The 20763-nt window shown below is 41.6% G+C and overlaps 2 non-coding genes across 2 annotated transcripts; one reads left to right on the plus strand and one right to left on the minus strand.

The window, feature by feature from the left end:
* Positions 1–6658: 6658 nt before the first annotated feature.
* Trnay-gua (transfer RNA tyrosine (anticodon GUA)) lies at positions 6659–6749 on the minus strand. Its single transcript is given in 2 exon segments — positions 6659–6694; positions 6713–6749. It is a non-coding gene; the product is annotated as a tRNA-Tyr (tRNA).
* Positions 6750–10863: 4114 nt separating this feature from the next.
* Positions 10864–10935, plus strand: Trnap-agg (transfer RNA proline (anticodon AGG)). The gene has a single exon. It is a non-coding gene; the product is annotated as a tRNA-Pro (tRNA).
* The last annotated feature ends 9828 nt before the right edge of the window (positions 10936–20763 follow it).

Below are 20763 nucleotides of genomic sequence, written 5' to 3' on the forward strand. Positions count from 1 at the left end.
AAGAACAAATTACATCCCTCTGCAAAGTAGGCCTACGCCATATCTTTCCGTCAAGAACTTTGCTACAAGCAACAGTTGTAAAGCGCATGGTGGATGCTGGAAAAGTCTCGCTGTCAGAGTGTAATTAATATAGTTCCTGTGGAAGTGTGTGTAGTGATACAACAACTGGACATCAAAATGGAGGCAGACAGATGGACATTAACCGAAAAAAGCCGCCTATACTGTCGCAGTAAGTAAAAAACTAAATTTACATCCATATCGACAAATAAGCTATAGTCATGTCGATACATTAAAGTGTGTTCCACCTTTTTGTCATAGAGCCAGCACCCAGCAGTATGCTAGCAATAATGATGTACCTTCCAAAACCATCTGAAGATGAACCTAAAAAGGTTCGAAAAGCGGTTCATGGAATAAAACAATTATTCAAAAAAGTGATTCGTTGCAGTTTTGTATCACTTATTTGCGTTTTTGTATTATAATCCCAGCTACACGCAATTTTGTAAAACTGTAGCAGTTCACTAGAGCCGTAGGTACGTTTGATTTACTGATAGTTAGTTACTGTGTCTTTATGGTGAAGACTGCGAAAAATCAAGTGCCTGCCTTCTAATTTGCGTCTTGATGCTACTCTCATCTCACTCTTCTTGATTTAACAGGTTCCAGAAGAGGACCGTAATGGCGCTAGCGTCTTCCAGTATTTGAATTTAGCCAAAGTAGATGAGGAAAATACGATATAAATGCCAAAAAACTGCTATTCATTTACTTAGACAGTAAAAATTTGTCATAGAAGTCAAGTTATTTCAAGTCTCAATATTTGTCCTCTGAACGATGTTACCCGATTACAGAGTATGACAAATTCTGAATATGATTTTGTCCCGTCCGCCTCCCCACAACATCTCCCAGAAAATACCGTTGTCTAAGATTTCGAAACAATACTCTATTATTATTATTATTTACATTTTGTTCGCCGCCTCCCCACCCCCCTCTCGAACGTAACAAATGTCTACGATCTCCAAGATAATACTATCACTTCTTCTTCTTCTACAGTAGCGCTACAGGTCTTGATGAGCCTTGGCTTCTTCAACGATCTTCCTCCTCACGTCTCGCTTATTTGCTGCTCTTTTCCACCCCCGGACTCCCATACTGGCGACATCCATTATTACGTCGTCAATCCACCTTTTTCTAGGTCCCCTTATTGCCTAGCTGAATCGATCACAGCTTTCATCATTTTCTTTGGAATTCTATCCTCTGCCATTCTCTCGAAGTGTCCTAGCCATCGTATTCGCTGTGATATCAGACATTTTACTACCTCCCTACCTTCTATTAACTCTTTTAATTCAGTACTGTAGCGTATTCTGCAGCTTTCTCCCTCCCTTATTGGCCCATAGATTTTGCGTAGTATTTTCCGCACAATGTTTATTAGTGCATTTACACTGTATTACCCTATTAAAAAATTATATGCTTTGTTCACGTCATTACTTTGTCCACCGTTTTAGTATAACACAATAAATTATAAATCAGGTAAATACATGATCTAAAAAGCCCTTGCACAAAAATTTCGTAACTAGATGTGGCTTGTCATTAACAACTGCAATAGCAACAAACTTTCGCAACATTGCACATTCACAATTATACGGTATAAAATGGAAAACACCACTCGGCAGAAAACAGTACTTCACTTAGCTCTAACACTTTCATAAACACAAGTCTGTAGACTATGGATCTAGGATTACATAAATGGAGGGAGCGCTATATCTACATCTTTCTGTTGTCTCCACCTATGTTCGCGGAAGTCGTACTTTCTTTTAGTTTTTTCGCAGAGGAGCATAATTAATCCTCTGCCTGGCCTACCCTCAAGTTGCTATGGTTTACCGGTTCCACCTCAGGACTTACGAACCTTCTCCAGTTTGGTGTTGGCAACAGGTGTGGTCAGACTTGGAGAGGCCGTCTTTCCGTGGCTGGAATGTCTTCTGCAGACTGTCAGGCCACAAACCACGTGGTCTGACCTTCAGGAACGCAACTGAAAAGCACCCTGTGTTAAACAAAGCTTCTAATGAGTTATAATATCTTCCCAATTTCTAGACTTTTATTCTCTTTAAAAATTAGCTACTAAATTTGGAAATTAATATGGCTATCAATATAAACGCCCGCTACCTTTTTGTTCGCGCCTAGATAATTATGGCATTATGCTAGACAGCGGGCATTCAAATACCAGTGCAAGGCTTGCCGAAAACAGTGCTTGTGCTTCGTACACCTTCTTCAGTGTACTCTCCCACTGAGTTGCTACCACCCGAATTTGGATGACATTTATGTCAGGAAAAATGTAACAAATGTTATTTGTGGAGAGAGTGCACCAACTTGCTCGCTAAGTAACGCAAATCACTGTCGTTTGTCCTAGCCACTCGACTACCAGTGATGTTTAAGGAATTTGAGCACAATTCGTAATCTTTCAACTGCGGGCAATGAAGTCTAAAAATGCGACCAGTTTCCAAAAGAGGCCTCTGCGAAAGGAGGCCTTTGCCTTGAGGCCAACGAGATAAACGGGCCCTGCAACGAACTTGTGACGTCACACTAGTAGGTATGTCCATCACCCTTCAGAAACGCTCGGCTTCGTGCAAGACCAATATTTAACTCAAAAGACAACGACTGAAGGTCTTAAGTTTGTTGTGTTATCGTGAACTTGCATGCATTTAAACGCGCAGTCAAGGATGGTTAAATGCGTCTGAAATACACTCATGCTCATAAATTAAGGATAATGCTGATACATGGTGAAACATCGCTCTGGTGGGTTGTTTGCGGGGTATGACCATGCGGTGCATTTGACCGGCGGTCGTCGCACGGTGGCGCTGGCAGCAGTCCACATACGCAGAGGTGTGTGGGTGCATGTCACAGTACGGTGCAGCGAGTAAGCGTGCAGACGTTTTCAGACGTGCTAATGGTGACTATGTTGAAAATGGGTCAAAGAATACACATTGTTGACGTTATGAGGGGTAGAATACTAGGGCGACTGGAGGCTGGTCAAACACAGCAGGTCGTAGTACGGTCCCTCCACGTGCCATAAATTTGATTATGGCAAAGATTCCAGCAGGCAGGAAACGTGTGCAGGCTCTACAATACAGGACGTCTACCGTGTACAACACCATAAGAAGACTGATATCTCAGCATCAGTGCCCGCAGACGGCCTCAGAGTACTGCAGGTAGCCTTGCTCGGGATTTTACCGCAGCCACTGGAACACTTGTTTCCAGACACACAGTCTACAGACTACTGAAAACACATGGTTTATTCGCCCGGAGACATGCAAGCGGCGTTCCACTGACCCCTGGTCACAGGAGAGCCCCTAAATCATGGTGTCAAGAACGCAGTACATGGTCATTGAAAGAGTGGTCCCAGGTTATGTTCACGGACGAGTCCAGGTATAGTCTGAACAGTGATTCTTGCCGGTTTTTCATCTGGCTTGAACCAGGAACCAGATACCAATCCCTTAATGTTCTTGAAAGTGACATGTATGGAGGCGGTGGTTTAATGGTGTGGGGTGGGATTATGATTGGTACACGTACACCCCTGCATGTCTTTGACAGAGGAACTGTAACAGGTCAGGTGTATTGGGACGTTATTTTACACCAATATGTCCGCGTTTCAGGGGTGCAGTGGGTCCCACCTTCCTCCTGATGGATAACAAAGCACGGCCCCACCGAGTTGCCATCGTGGAGGAGTACCTTGAAACAGAAGATATCAGGCGAATGGAGTGGCCGGCCTGACCTCCAGGCCTAAACCCCATAGAGCAGGTCAAGGATGGTCTCGGTCGACGTATCGCTGCTCGTCTTCACACCCCTACGACACTTCATGAGATCCGACAGGAACTGGTGCAAGAATGGGAGGATATACCCCAGCAGCTGTTCGACCATCATTTTCAATGCTTGTTATTTTCATTTCCTCAGATCATAAGGACTGCGAAACTAAAAATAAGATGCAAGGAACCTAGTCTAAAGCTATGCCTGAAACTTACCCAATAACAAATATTTGCGGCATACCGAAATGCTGAAAACATATACAATGAGTGACTACTGTTGGTCGCAGGTAGCAAACAATAAAATGCGTTAAGTGTAAGTTTTCTAATATGTTCAGAGGAAACTAATCTTTTTCCATTGCATTAAGAAGTTGACACCATTTCTCAAGTAACTAATGTGTTTTGGGCAGGTTGAAATCTTGAAGTTTCCATTTTTGTTTTCTTCATTGGTCTTTGAAATTTTCCCTTTGCAACAGTATATGCTACATATATATTATTGCTTTATTTCTTATTTATCCGTTCATTTAAATAAAACACTGCGTGGTTGTGAGTATGTACATTTGATAGTTCACAGACAGAATTTTTTTTTATCACCCGCATCCAAGGGCAATTATTTATCGATTAGGGATCCAAAAGCTTTCAGAGGAGTTGAGAAAGAGAAGACATAGGGAGAAAATGTAACTATCACTAAACTGGAGTGCATCGATCACATATAAAAGTGAATATGAGGCTGTGAGAACTGAAAACTGCATACATGGGCAAGATACCATGGGGTTAGATGGTAAGAATAGACTTTTAGAGTTTGTCACAGATAATTATTATGGCATGGTATGCGCTCAACATTTTATTAGTGTAGCAGACATGAGAAACGCTGTAAGGGCAGTTTTGTTCCAGCTCTCTTGAACGGACGATACGCCCATTCATAGCCTACGATCTCCAGAAAGTGATGCATGGTGCAAATACCACAGAACAGAGCAAAATGGTGAGAAATTTATTCACAAACCAGCTGTACCTAATCTCATAGTAGAGGTCTTGAAGGGAACTTTCAAACATTTGTCAGGTGTAAGACTATTGAAGAAGTGTCTTCATGGCCTCACTCAGAATCCTAACAAGTCCATCAACAGCATAATCTGGGCCAAAAGTAGCAAGACAGTGTTTCTGTCAACTATTACACTCTATGTTGGTGTCTTTGATGCAGTGGTAACGTTTTCAATGAAAGAAATGTTGCAATGTGTTAAGTCCTGAAAAGACTGCTACAATCTGTTGGTTGCTTCACAGTAGAGCAACTGTAAAAATTAGCTAAAGATAGACATAGACATTCAGAGAGAGCTGTTAGAAACCTTGAAACAAAGGGAAGACAGTGCAGATGAGCAGGGAAAACAAAATTGCAAGATGAAATGCAAGAGGCAGCTGACAGCCCATTATGTGGAGCAAGGATCCACTGACAACTTGAATGACTTTTTCCAGTAAACTGTATTTTTTAAGATTAAAGTGTACGTTTTCCCAGTTCCTATTTGCTACAATTCGTTCAAAATTACAGGCTGTACACATTGGCATTGTGCGTATATTTTAACAAAGAGCTTTTCTTTTTTGTAAATCTGAAAGACGTTAGGGCCTCACATACCTAAAAAGAGTAGACAGATTATTATATCCACAATTCACAAAATAACCATTACCTCTATGCTAATCAGTACTTTCTCAATCCTTATGTTAAAGTGGTCAGAGATGGGTAACCCACAGGTAACAGTTTTTCTTTTACATTTATTATTCAGAATAGTTTCTGAGAAAAGGTAACTTTTACATGAACAGTTGGTAGTAATAGTTGGAAAGTCATCGAGTAATACAGAAGTAATATCCGGCGTTCCCTAAGCAAGTGTTATAGGCCCTCTGTTGTTCCTGCTCGATATTAACGACATAGGAGACAATTTGATTAGCCCTCTTAGATATTTGCAGATGTCATTTACCAAGTCATCAGATGGCCAAAACGAATTGCAAAATTATTTAGATAAGATATCTGTATGGTGCGAAAAGTGATTATTTACCATGAATAAAAAGTAGTGTGAAGATATTCACGTGAGTACTAAAAGAAATCCGCTAAATCTCGAATACACGATAAGTCACACAAATCTGAAGGCTGTAAATTCAATTAAATACTTAGGGATTACAATTTCAAATAACGATCACACAGATAATGTTGTTGGTAGAGCAAACCGAAGACAGCGATTCACTGGCAGAACACTTAGAAGGTGCAAAAGATCTACTAAAGAGACTGCTTACACTACACTTGTCCGCCCTGTTCTGGAGTGTTGCAGTACGGTGTGAGATCCACATAAGGTGGAACTGACGGATGACATCGAAAAAGATCAGAGAAAGGCGGCTCGTTTTGTATTATCACGAAATAGGGGAGATAGTTCCAGAGACATTTACGTGAATTGGACTGGCAATCGCTAAATAAAGGCGTATTTCTTTGCGATGGGATCTTCTCACGAAATTTCAATCAACTGTTTTCTCCTCCGATTGCGAAAACGTTCCGTTGGCACCCACCTACATAGGGAGTAATGATCGTCACGATAAAATAAGATAAATCTGGGCTCGCACAGAAAAATTTAAGAGCTCGTTTTTCCCGCGAGCCGTTCGAGAGTGGAACAGTAGACAGACAGCTTGAAGGAGCTTCATTGAACCCTCTGCCAGGCACTTAATTGTGAAATGCAGTGTAATCACGTAGATGTAGATGTAAAATACTCACATATAACAACTACCATATGCTGATTCTGTCTTAGTCATACCATTGTGTTAAAAATATCACAACAGTTTGGAGGATTAAAGTGTAGCTTATCTGTTAAGACAAGCAAAGTCATGAACGTTTAAAATTTTCCTTCGGGCCGGATTTGAACCAGCGACCTATGGATATCTGCTAGTGAGTTCCTCTACAGTCCACCGCTCTACCAACTGAGCTACCGAAGGAATGTGCAATCTTTGCCAGGCCTTTTTCCAGATACGAGAAAGTGCCGCCAAGCGCAGGCTGGCGGTCAGCGGTACCGTTACGTCATCTCTCATTCGCGCGAGGCCTACGAAGCTCTTTTACGTCGGCCACACTATTCGCGTTGGTAGCGTCATTCAGATAGATAACGTGCTACTGATCATTCGTTACACAGTCTGTCATCACATCTCGGCGCTTGTAACTGGAAGCTGTCGTATGCCAATTTTCAAATAGCTCTATCAGAGGAGGAAATATACCTTCTTTTTGAAGTAGCTGTGACCAGAAATTTAACTCTTCCGTCACCTAGTGTGTCCGTTTATAACTTGCCCACCTTGTCCGGCATACTCAAAATTTGACCTTGATTATATGAACCCAACTGGTAGGAAAGGCATAGAGTCCGAGGAAACCTGGCCAAAATGATTTGTGGAAAAACGTACAACTAAAACGTAACAAGTGTGTACTCTGCCCTAACAACGAATGTTAGCAGATATATGTAATTACAAAGATAATTTCTGAATAGTTAGTCTAATTTTTCATTAACGAGAAAACTGCAATTCAATGAAATTTCAATTACATAGTAAAATAACACGGTCGGCATCCTAAAGTGGAAATTTATTCCCGAAACCACTGGTTATAATAGGAAATTTATTCCCGAAAACACTGGTTATAATAGGATTTATGTTTAGGTAATGATCACTAACACTTATATGGGCGACGTAGGTCATTACTTAATTGAGTAATTGAGAGGGGTTATGGGACCAAACGGCAAGGTCATCAGTCTCGCAATTCCGGAATTTGTCACAGAAGATAGAGGGTCCGCTAAAAGTGGTCGGATCCAGTCAGGGGAGCCAATTATAAAATAATATACATTATAAACACATAGAAAAGGCATAAAATCTGAGATCAAATCTAAAAACTCGAAGAAAGGGGCGGTCATCGGGTCACAGACCGAGAAGACTGAAAAGAGGTGCCAACCACAACCAACCTGCCTCTGATCCAAGACTAAAGTAAACCTTATACCTGGAAATAAAAATCACTTTCACGGAAGCAACTGAGGGCCACTTCAACAGTCCGTGAATCGTCTGCTAATATTAAATTTAATGACCTCATCACCGCAAGCTGCTCAGCGCAATCCTTAACGACTGTAGAATGGCGTCGGACTGGACCCGCATAGTTAGACATTATTTTTGTCATAGTATAATTCAGACCTACCATCAGGCTTGCTCTGTTAAGTTATTGCACCAGTTGAAATTCATCTCGATTCGTCGCAAACAGAAAATTATCATCCTAAGGCGAAGGTTCAGATACTTTTCGTCGATAAGGATTCATTTACGTGCAGTTCAAGAATGTTAATATTTTTCTATGGCTGCTTTCAGTTTCCCATTACCGTGATGAAATCATACAAAAGCTCAAGAAATATCGTGTATATTCTTCAGTATACTAACATATGCTGAATCCAATGCCTTGTTTCTTAAGTCCTGTTACCGAAGACTTTGTTCAAATTAACTCGAAAGCTTTCTCAGAATCTGTGAATGACAGGATAAATGGTAATTTAGACTCACTGCTCCTTTCCGTGGTTTAATTCATAAATTGTAAATGATTCAACGTTCTACATCCACTTGTAAAACCAATTTGCTCTTCTGCTTACATAAATTTCAATGTTTTTGCCTTTTAATAGTGAATATTTTACACATTTCAGCTATTACAATTACAGCTTTTTGTGATTTTATTGCCCCCATTCCTATGAAGTATAGCAATTACATTCCAGTTTTCTGAATTGGCTTACTCTGCAGACATTCTATACGTATTAAAGCAAGTTGATTATGTATTACTTTCTCTAGTACAGTAATTACATCGAATGTAATTCTGAAATTTTCGGAATCATAACTCGCTTTATACCCCGAATAGCTTTTATGTGCTCATTTGGCATTACTCCTGGAGTTACATTATTTTCATTATTAGCTATTTATGATTCTATTCGTCAGATGAACTGCACAAACATGATGTTCGAATGCTTGTACTATTTTGTTTATTGTTAACTAGCTGTTATCCGTGGCTGCCCTCGCTCGTCAATAGTTTAGTGTTGAGGAGTAAGTAAGCCACTGTAAATGCAATAACCTCAGCTCCCCTCACATGTCTGCCTGTTCAGGTAAGAGTAACTAGTGATGTGCGCCCCACTCTCCCCCTCCCAAGCTGTCCCAAAGAACTATGTGTCGACATGTGAAGCATCACTGCTGAGCAGTGTGTGCAGAGGGACATGGGCAGGAGTGCGCATCTATGCATATTGCTATTCAAGTAGCTTGGAAGTATGGTTTATACACATTGACGTTTGCACAAGCATTGTATTCATTACTTTGAATCATGTAATGTACCACATCAAGGGTGGTTATAAATGGAGTGCAGCAAAAGTCAGCTTTGGCCAGTACGCTGTTGGTAGTTTATATTTCATCCATCTACACGACCATTTTTTGCATGATAACGAACTTTTAAGAATAAAGGACGATTGTCAACGAAAGTGGGTATACACCACAGGCAGTGTTTTTCACTGATCCTGTACATACTGCGAATATCTGGAAACAGGGAAGCTGAAACCGCTTCCCACGCACGCAATTCACACGAGAGATTAACACAGAAGTTTATGCTTACAAGTGAACTGTCTTAAATCCCTCCTCTTACAAGGGAAACCGTCCTCTATCGTTCTTGTTTTTTGCAAATGATACCTATTTCTTTTGGGGAATAATAAGATGTTGAACGGTATTTTCCATTGGCAGCCTGATCACCAGGAAATTTTTGAAAAATTACAAACGTTCTTTTAGGTAGCATTCTCTACGTGCCCTCATTATTCACCATAACTTACGGATAGCCTTATTGCAAGTGCAGCTATGGCGAGTATTGGGTTCAGTAAGTCACACGCGCGGTCTTATGCTGCTCTTCACCTAGTTAATTTGCTTCTTGATAATGCTCACAGTTTTAGTAGCACATGATAATCCACGCACTTGACTCACTGAATACACCGCTCCCCGTCAGGTCACGCACTTGAGTGACATCGATGGTCGCCGGGTAACCGGCCAAATACGCCACGAGATGTTCGTAACTTTGACTTTGTCTTTCCGCGAAAGCAGAGAGGCGGTGGTGATGTCCTGATCACCAGACTTTGAGCCGTGTACTCGATTAAATTCTAAACCTCTCCGCGGTGTCTCAAGGAGTGAGGGCACGTGACACTGCTGGTGGTGGTCCGTCCATCGGGTGGGAACGTTAAGCTCGACGCCCCTTTTCGTGCTGGTGCCGACTCTCACCTTCTCCCTTGTCTGATTATCATACATCGCAAACATCACACCACACTACACACACCGATTTCAGTATTCTGCACGTATCAGATACACTTAACACACGTCTCACGTAAAGAAAGGTGCCGATCTGCAGGAAGCACAGGAAAATGCTTTCCAATTAGTCGATTGAACCTCCATCTCGGCATCTGCCAGCCAATCACGCCATACGACTTTACTTTATTTATCATACGGTGTTGGTAGGACACAAACTACAGAAATTTTTATGAATTGGTGTCATCTAAAAAAACATAAACGTCAGCATGAAAAAAAGACACGTTAGACTTGTATTTTTAAGACGGTTTTTTTGATATTTCCTCCGTCATTCTAATCCGGGCTTTTGTTTCATGTCCAAAGTATGCCAAAGGCGACGCGACATCAAACTCTCAATCTCCTTCCTCATCTAACGGTTGAGCAGAGCGGAGAAATATGCTAGTTTTGTTGGATAATGCTGTATATTTCAATCAAGTTAGCTTTATCGTTAGTGTGTGACGCCAACCTGCTTCTGTTCTCTGCTTTTGAGGTCATTTTACTTGCTGAAGTCCAACAATTCCGAATGCCCCACGCAGCTGTGAAAGCAGGCAGCCTTGGCTGAAAGCTGCCAGACTTGCAGCACGTGCGCCCGACCTGCAGAGCTGCGGTTTGCCTCGTGATAGGCGGGCAGAGCGGAACACAGGAGCCGCTGGCGGCCGCAGAGTGCGCGCTCGTTCTGCGCGCAGCTGGACCGCCTCGCTGCGTCTCACGCAAGAGAAAGGCTTTTTCTGTCACGAGTGGCTCGTTGGTCTAGGGGTATGATTCTCGCTTAGGGTGCGAGAGGTCCCGGGTTCAAATCCCGGACGAGCCCATGTTTTTGTATCATATTCCTAGCTAGGTGCAAATTGCAAACCTGTTGCAGTTCGCTAAAGCCGTAGGTAGCTTTAATTTACTGACACTTATGGTGTCTTTACGGTGCCGAATACGAAAAATCAAGTGCTTGATTTCTATTTTGCGTCTTGCTTCTGCTCTCGTCTCACTCTTAATGGCGCTCGCATCTTCCAGTACTTGAATTTAGTCAAAGTAGATGATGACGAGTTCGGAATATGATTTTGTCCCGTCTGCCATCCCCCAAAAATACCTTTGTCTAATATTTCAAAAACAATACTCTATTATTATTATTTACGTTTTATTCACCTCTCCCCCCCCCCTCTCTCTCTCTCTCTCTCTCTCTCTCTCTCTCTCTCTCTCTCTCGAACGTACCAATGTCTACGATCTCCAAAATAACACTCTATCACTTCTTCTTCTTCTTGTGCAGGAGCGCTACAGCCCTTGGTGAACCTTGGCTTCTTCAACGATCTTCCTCCACACTTCTCCGTTATTTGCTGCTCTTTTCCAGCCACGGACTCCCATACAGGTGACATCCATTATTATATCGTCAATCCACCTTCTTCTAGGTCCCCTTTTCGCCTAGCTGAATAGATCACAGCTTTCATCATTTTCTTTGGAATTCTAACCTCTGCCATTCTCTTTACGTGCCCTATTCATCATATGCGCTGTGATTTCAAACGTTTTACTATCTCCCTACATTGTATTAACGCTTGTAATTCAGCACTGTAGCGTATTCTCCAGGCTTCTTCGTCCCTTATTGGCCCATAGATTTTGTGTTATATTTTTCGTTCAATGGTTCTTAGTGCATTTACACTCTATCACTATTACCTTATTTAAAAAATTATATACCTTGTTTAGGTCATTACTTGGTCCATCGTTTTAGTATAACTTCCAACAAATTATAAATCAGGTAAATACATGATCTAAAAAGCACTTGCACAAAAATTTCAGAACTAGATGAGGCGTGCCATTAACAACTGCAATAGCAACAAACTTTCGCAACGTTACACATTCACAATTACACGGTATAAAATCGAAAAATTCCACTTGGCACAAACAGTACTTCACTTAGCTCTAACACTGTTGTAAACACACATCTGCAGACTACGGCTCTAGGAGTACATAAATGAAGAGAGTGCTGTATCTTCATGTTTCTGTCGTCTCCACCTATGTTCGCGAAAGTCGTACTTTCTTTTAGTTTTTTCGCAGAGGAGCATAATTTATCCTCTGCCTGGCCTACCCTCAACTTGCTGTGGTTTACCGGTTCCACCTCAGGACTTAGGAACCTACTCCAGTTTGTTGTTCGCAACAGGTGTGGTCACACTTGGAGATGCCGTTTTTCCTTGGCTGGAATGTTTTCTACAGACAATCAGGCCACAAACCACCTGGTCTAACCTTCAGGAACGCAACTGAAAAGTACCCTGTGTTAAACGAAGCTTCTAATGTGTTATAATATCGTCCCATTTTCTAGACTCTTAGTCTCTTTAAACATTGGCTTCTAAATCTGGAAATTAATATAGCTATCAATATAAACGCTTTTACTAAAAGGGGGGTCCTACCTCTATGAACACCTCCGCCCCCTTTTTGTCCACGCCTCGATCATTATGGTAGATAGGTGGCACTCAGTTACCAGTGTAAGGGTTGCTGAAAAGAGTGCTTGTGCATCTGTAGATCTATTTTCTAAAAGAAAGCTTCTTACACCTTCTTCAGTTACTGTCCCACGGAGTTGATAGCACCCGAAGTTTGATGACATTTATGTCAGCAAAAATGTAACAAACTTTAGTTGCGGCCAGAGTACACTAACATAGTCGCTGGGTAACGCAAATAACAGTCGTTTGTCCTAGCCACTCGACTACCAAACTACTACGAAAGACAGATATTTAAGGAATATGAGCACAATTAGTAACCTTTCAACTGTGAGCAAAGAAGTCAAAAAATACGACCAGTTTGCAGAAGAGGCCTCCGCGAAACGAGGCCTTTGCCTTAGGGCCAACAAGATAAACGGGCCCTGCAACTTGTGATGTCACACTAATACGCCTGTGCACGACACTTCAGGAACGCTCGGTTTCGTGCAAGACCCATGGGAAATCAATATTTAATTCAAAAGACTCCGACTGAAGGTCTTAATTTTGTTGTGCTATCAAGTTCTAGCATGCATTTAAACGCGCAGTCAAGGATTGTTAAACGCGTCTGAAATAGTTAATCGCTCCTCGCCGGAGACGGGCGCTGGCCCTCTTAAGACCTGCAGCGTCACGTGATATGACGCAAGCAGCAAAGCCTGCCATTCTCGTGGGCCTCGCCTTGCCTCTAGTGACGTCACAGCCCGAGTGATAGCCACAGACTCAGGCGTGACTGCACTAGCAGCAGTTCATGCTGCGAATTGCAGTTCGAGATTTTGGTGGAGAATTGTTACCTGTCATAAGTTGTGCATGTCATGGAGATTAAGTTACGCTATACAGGACGAGGGAACAGGGATTACAAACCATACACATTTTCCAGAAACGTTAGATTAAATACAAATTACTTGCATCATTTTAAAGCTTTTGTGCAATGCACCGCTTATAGAGCCTGAATACAAGTGAAAAAAGAGCTTTAAAATCAGAAAAGCAAACATTCAGTAGTTAAAACTAGAAAAGAAAAGGTACATCTCTAATTTTGCAGAAATCTGCATTTCCTTTGAAAATGTGAGTAACTTCTGTCAGCTGACGTTTAGCGGACTTTCTCTCCTCATTTCAGAATAATTGTTTGTGAAAATATTATATTTTTGAAGTGATTGCCTTCAGATCTTTACCATGGTGTATCTTTCAGAAAAGCGAGTATAGTCAACTATTGTTTCCAAAAGCTGTTCAGGCACTTCTCTACGATTTGCGGTGCATAAGAATGAGCTTTCAAATATAATTGTCTGAAATAACTGGAATCCTACAACAACAATTTGAAACACTTAATCATGTAGTTGTCTTAAAGACCATATGCACAGACTCAGTAAAAATGAGTTAATGTCGCTGCTTATCCCGTTTGCAGTGAACATCACCAGTGCTAGAAAGGACTTCATAATTATTGTACCCAATCGTGAACTTTAATAAACGAAGCCACACATAATTTACTACATAGAGAATAACAACTTACTTGGAGAGGTTTCTTCTTTAATAGAGACTTGTTCATGAGGCGTTTATATACAAATCATTGTCAAGTCTCTTGCACAGACTGGCCAAAGAGTGCAGATCTCATTTTCAATGCTCTAGTTATTTTAATCTTATCAGATCCTAAGAACTGCGAAGCTGACACAAAATAACATGCAACGAACCTAGTCTAAAACTATGTCTCAAACTTACCCAGTAACAAACATTTTCAGCGTACAGAAATTCTGAAAGCATATACAATGAGTGACTACTGTTGTCGCAGGTAGCAAACAATAAAATGCATTGACTCTTAGATTTTGTCATAGATAAAACTCAAAATTATTATGGCATGGTATTCACTCAAAGTTTTATTAGTGTTGCAGACGTGAGAAAAGCTGTATGGGCAGTTTTGATCCAGCTCTCTTGAATCTCCAGAAAGTGATCCATGGTGTAAATACCACAGGGCATAGCAAAATGGTGGGAAATTTATTCACAAACCAGCTATACTTTATCTCATAGTAGAGGTCTTGAAGGGAACTTTCAAACATTTGTCAGATGTAAGACTGTTGAAGACGTGTCTTCATGGCCTCACTCAGAATCCTAACAAGTCCATCAACAGCATAATCTGGGCCAGAAGTAGCAAGACAGTGTTTGTGTCAATTATTACACTATATTTTGGTGTCTTTGATGCAGTGGTAACGTTTTCAATGACAGAAATGTTGCAATGTGTAAAGTCCTGAAAAGGCTGCTACAATCTGTTGGTTGTTTCACAGTAGAACAACTGTTAAAATTAGCTAAAGATAGACATAGACCATCAGAGAGAGCTGTTAGAAACCTTGCAACAAAGGGAAGATAGTGCAGATGAGCAGGGAGAAAAAAACTGCAAGATGAAATGCAAGAAGCAGCTGACAGCTTATTATATGGAGCAGGGATGCACTGGCAACTTTAATGCCTTTTTCCAGTAAACTCTATTTTTTAAGATTAACGTGTACTTTTTCTCAGTTCTTATTTGTTACAATTCGTTCAAAATTACAGGCTGTACTCACTGGTGCAGTGCGCATGTTTTAGCAAAGGGATTTTCTTTTTTTGTAAATCTGAAAGACGTTAGGGCCTCACATACATAAAATAGACAGATCATTATGTCCACTTTTCACAAAAATAACCATTACCTCTAAGCTAATCAATATTCTCACAATCCCTCTGTTACAGTGGTCAGAAATAGGTAATCTGCAGGTGACATTTTTTCCTGTTCCGAATATCTTCTGAGAAAAGGGAACAATAATATGAACAAATTTTACATTGTTTAAGACTGGAATTTTCCAGCCTGACCGTAGCCCTTTAATACTTACATCATCAAATCAGAGCATTGGTTCTTGCAGAGGATCTGGGAGCTGATACCCAGTTTTAGGAGGAAGAACATTAAAAGTATTCGCTTTAACCCACTGTTTTTTTCCAAGATTACAGTGTGACGACGCGCAGCACTCGCCCTGGCACGGTACCGACTTGGTGACGTCACACATGCTACCCATTACAATTAGTTGTAGTGGGCTCCATATGTCGTAGGCTACGATCCAGCTATCGCCCTGCGGCGACCACAGCACAGTGACATGTCTGGCTGCCTTCGCCGACTGTCAGCTTAGTTCCTGGAGTGCGGGTAAGACGTTATGTTACAGTGCGGATTTCTTGGGCCTTCGTTCGGTTTACCCCCTTTCTACACCGTATTCACCCACTTTGAACGAGTCCAGGCTCTGTTTCCAGTGGAAACGACCTTTCGCTGCCCAAACAATTCTTCCTTTTCCAAAATGATACTGCGGTAATATTGTAAAATAGATAGAACTGTTTCTGAACACTGGATAGGCTCGTCCTTCCCACAGAGTGCCCCATCAGAGAAATTAAGGTATTTCTATCCAGCAAGAATCACACCGCCTGAGAACACACAAATTCCACAAGGAATCTTCGACACGCTTTCAAACTGTCATCACGTCATTCTTGCTTTCGCTCGACGTGCCCAGCCTCATCGTACAATGAAAGTTGACCATTTTATATGGAGATCAACACTTCCCAATTTAATCACTAAAATAGTGCTCTTCTGCACTGTATCAACTGAAATAATTTCAATAATATATCTGGAATTACAATAATTCTAAAAATCATCGGTGTTCACCGGCCAGAGTGGCCATTTTTGAAGAGTGTAGCTCTTCATGGGTAGTCCGCTTTGTGAATAAGCTGACTCTCTGGTGATGATAAGGATGCAGTAACCCTTCCTGCAACGTGCCATAAACAGTCACATGTGATGTTACCAAGTGACGTGCCGAGCTTCTTATACTTACGGTGGGTTGTTCTTCAACCATACGTAGAACTTCCTCCTCACGTCTTAAGTTGTCCACAGCACTCATATATTATAGATCTGAAGAAATACTAAGTTTCGTGAATAATGAATTACTGACGACTGGTTCCAGTAACAAGTATCATTTTCAGGTAGACGTTGAAATACATTAAAATAAAAATATCTTAGTCGCGTAGGTTAAAACGTAAAACGTCACATCCAAGCCAATTGTCTCAGTTAAGAATATAAACATAAGAACTTTTCTGCACATTTGATAAGTTTTGCCAGAGGAAAACATTGAAATTCATCAAATGTGCAGAAACCATCCGGTTTTGATGTAAATTTTCTTGCCCAACTATTAGCTTGGATGTGACGTTTTACGTGTTGATCTATCGTACAAAGTCACTTTATTATAGTGTATTTTTACACTGACTTCGTCACCAATTAAGTATCACTTATTAAAATCAGCTTACTGTCTCATTTCTTCAATTATGGATAAATGTTACAAATTACGAAATTAAAAAAAAAAAAAGATACCGACATCTCGAAAGCTTCGCAAGTTCCGCCCGATATAAATGCAATACAAGAAAAATTACTTTGTTTATGACATTTGGTTTTAACAGGTACCAAAATAAACGAGTGCGGCTCTTTCCGTCGGAAGTTCGAGTCCTACTTCGAGCAAGGGTGTGTTTGTTGTCCTTAATATAAGTTAATTTAAGTAATTTGAACATTTGAATAAACGTCGTAAAAGTGTGCACCTGTAGCGTTTTGTGGAGCTCCAATTGTAAGAATACCGAAGTGTACGTTATTGATACGCTCCTTCCTGTATGCAGGGTGTACACATAAGAACGCGGCCGCCTTCGGCAAGTGTTCAGGTAACTTTCCAGGGCAACAGCTATGTCGCTGCCGATCGCAGTCCTGGAGGAGCACGATATCTGAGGATACTTTCCTTGACATTCCGAAAGATGTAAGGAAAACATGATGACGAACAGGAAGAAGAAGTCAGAAACAAACGCATCAACTGATCTGGGCACTCACTATAAATTATAAATACTTTTCTTGACTGGCTTACATTGCTCTCTCACACGGTTACTTCCTGCTTTTCTGAAGTAGGGACGGTCAGACTCAGAACGGCATCCCTTAGCAGCGTCGCCCGTCGCAGCTGAGATGGCAGCCAGTGTACGCGACCGCAGCAGCAGCGGTAGCGTGCCGCCTGTTGCACGGAAGTGGGTCACGCTTTCTGCGTTTTCTACATCGTACACGAACACGTTATCAGCATGGCTCGTTGGTCTAGAGGATGTGTTCGGTCAGACGTCTAGCTGCCCTCTGTAATAAAAAAACTGAGTTAATGGATCAAAAACGAACTGAAACGGGTGTCTTTCGACGTCCGCACACAGCAGATACATCGAACCAAAAAGAACAAAATGAGATTAAAGAAAAAAAAAGGGTATGATTCTCGCTTAGGATGCGAGAGGTCCCGGGTTCAAATCCCGGACGAGCCCGAAATTTTATACTTCGTTCCTGCCCTCTTAAGAAAAAAAGTAGACAAGCATACGTATTCGGTATACTGCACCCAACTCCACTACGAATGCCGAAAGCGTTGGGAACCAAGGAATACAGGATTTATTGATACGCTCAAATTCAGGCCATAACAGAAGGAGCACAAACACGTAACTCAGTTCCGTTCCGCTGCAACTGCTGTGTTCATTGACTTTTAACGTTCATTTTCTGCTCCAGTACACTTACATGCAATTCTTTAGGTCTTCTTAATTGAAACGGATTCACGACATTGAATTCCTTTCAGTAGAACAGAACATCCTTACACAAAAATCATTAGGTGACAGTCCTCACATAAATCTTCTATTCGTTTCTATTTCATGCATTGCTATTACGCGCTGCCTACCTTTGTAGAGTGGCCCATAATATTCAGTGTCCCTTGTGCCAGCCAGAAAAGTAGTTTATAATTATATTAATAGACACTTCAAACATCTGTAACTACTAAACCTCATCAGCCGCAGCGGAGCTACGAATTTTATCACTGAAAGCAGATCTGTCCGCTGAATAATGAGCATTAGTAGCTACCAGGTCCCGAAAGTCTCCTTGGACACCATTTTTACTATTGGGAAAAACGAAATTCTAGAAAACGGTATCAGCAACATACAGGTGGATGCTACACCAGTCTAAGAACTATCTCAAAGTGTTTACTGTGCATCCTCGTTCCTCAAGGAAGCAAATCGTATGCCTCCACCGGACGTCACTATTCTCAACACCAAAGCTGACACCCATTCTTCAGGTCTTCAATGCATTTAGCAACTAATGGAAGAAGCAATCATAATACTATCTTATTCGAACTCTTTCTCTCGTGAAGCATTTACCCGGCACAAGGAGTAATCACTCATTTGTGTACGACATTCGCTTGATGTGTAGTTGAGTAGGTTGGTGATAAATATCGAATGGCAACAAAATATGTTACATTTCATTCTGAAAGTTGCAAAGAGTTTGTACTCATGTAATTAGGAAGATTCTCTGTATAAGAGTGAAGTGACTGAAGAAGACAGGATATCTGCTTGTGGGACAGGAACAGTCACGCTGCTCCATCGTTATACTGCTGGTGTCCCGTTGACCACTGAGAAATGCAACGTTCCGTATCAGGGGCGTCGTGCACGGTGCATACTGCTACTGAAAGCAAATACGTCGTATGATGCAGCAGTATAATCTGGGAAAACTCGAATCTCCGTCTCTGAAGCCTTCGGGAACAGATCCGGCGATCACAGTGCCACTAGCTGAAGCGAAGCTTGCCAAAAACGCCAATCATCTATCCTCGGTTCGCCACTGCCTCTAATCTCATTTCCCTCAGTGGCCTGTGGCGACTACGGTACTGTTTCTATAGCGCTCTCTTCAGTCAACGACATCCCTGTTTAAGCACCGATATTCGTCACTGCTTTTGGGCGTCGTGCGACTTTCTGATGCAATTACCACAGTGGATATTGCCAAACAGATAAAGTTTGCGTTCTCCCTTCCAGTCGAATTACTGATTGCCCTGTTCAAGATCATCGTTGCAATGAGTTACTAAGATGGACAGGTACTGTTACCATAGTAATCGTCATCTGATTGCGATCAGCTGCTCTTATCATAGCAGTCATCATCTGACTCCAGTGCACCATGTGTTTGTAAACAGCTTTCATTTATGAGCAGCATGAAGTGTCTCAAGGTATCGACTTCCCGTCAGATAGGAAACCTCCAATATATCTGCCGCTAACAGAAGCAGAAAACACTATCGCTTGATAATTCGCCTAACAAATTATGACGTGTTGGGTAAACTTAAGGATGACGCAAATAACTACACTGCTCTAGTAGTGAAATAAGAGCGAAACAAGTATGAGTTCGGGATTTCGACAACTTATTACTAGATCTGCCGTAGGAAATATTCGTTTTATTTTACAACCTTCCGACGCCACATTAGGGGACTTCCGTGTTGGTGATGAGGATGAAATGATGGTAAGGACAACACAATACCCAGTCCACCAGCGGAGAAAATCGCCAACCTGGCCGGGAATCGATCCCGGCCCCTGCTACACGGGAGGAAAGCACGTTACTACCATGCTAAGCAGGAGGACAGTTCTCAGCAGAATTAAGATGAATCGGATTCGAAACATACAGCCCTATTAAGTGTGAACTAAGTTCGTGGTTTTTCTCACTGACGGCGAGGGCAGGGGAACAGAGGGGAAATGAACACCTAGCCCGGTGGCGAGGAACTGAAGCATCTCTCGTTAATGTGCGAAACTTTTACACTTTCAGTGCACGAAACAAAATACGAAAAAGGAAACCCTGAATCGAAATGGTTACTGGAAAGTCCATTGTGTTAATTGAGTGCAAAATTTTATATATAACTGTATCATAACGAGTAATTATTCAATAAATTAGTTCAGAATATGACAGCAACCTTGATTCTGAGTGTCCGCGCTTTGCTATAGAGCCTAGAACTTGAGAACCTCTACTTGTGTGAAAAAGTGGTCGTTTACTATAGTGAACATACGCTTGAAATGGTGGTAGTGTTCTCTTCTGAGAAGCTGTTGCCTAGAATAAGAGAGTTTATTTGACTGCATTTCTTGGTCTAGCAGTTTCAGCCTTTGGCTGCGGGGATTCGTGCACCCCTTGTTCGCATCTCGCCTGTTGCCAGCTAGCGCGACTGTTTACTTCCGCATAGCGGCCTGTCTCAGAGTTCGACTTCATCGAACATCATGGCGTTTTCTTACCGCCATGCCACAATTAAATGAACTTTTCCTCTGGAAAGAAAGAACTGAGAACCAAGCTCCGACAAGCCACACCCGACAACAATTTCTCAAAAACCTTTACCATCCTA

Source organism: Schistocerca cancellata, chromosome 2 (genome assembly GCF_023864275.1).
Source record: "Schistocerca cancellata isolate TAMUIC-IGC-003103 chromosome 2, iqSchCanc2.1, whole genome shotgun sequence".
Classification (NCBI taxonomy): Eukaryota; Metazoa; Arthropoda; class Insecta; order Orthoptera; family Acrididae; genus Schistocerca; species Schistocerca cancellata.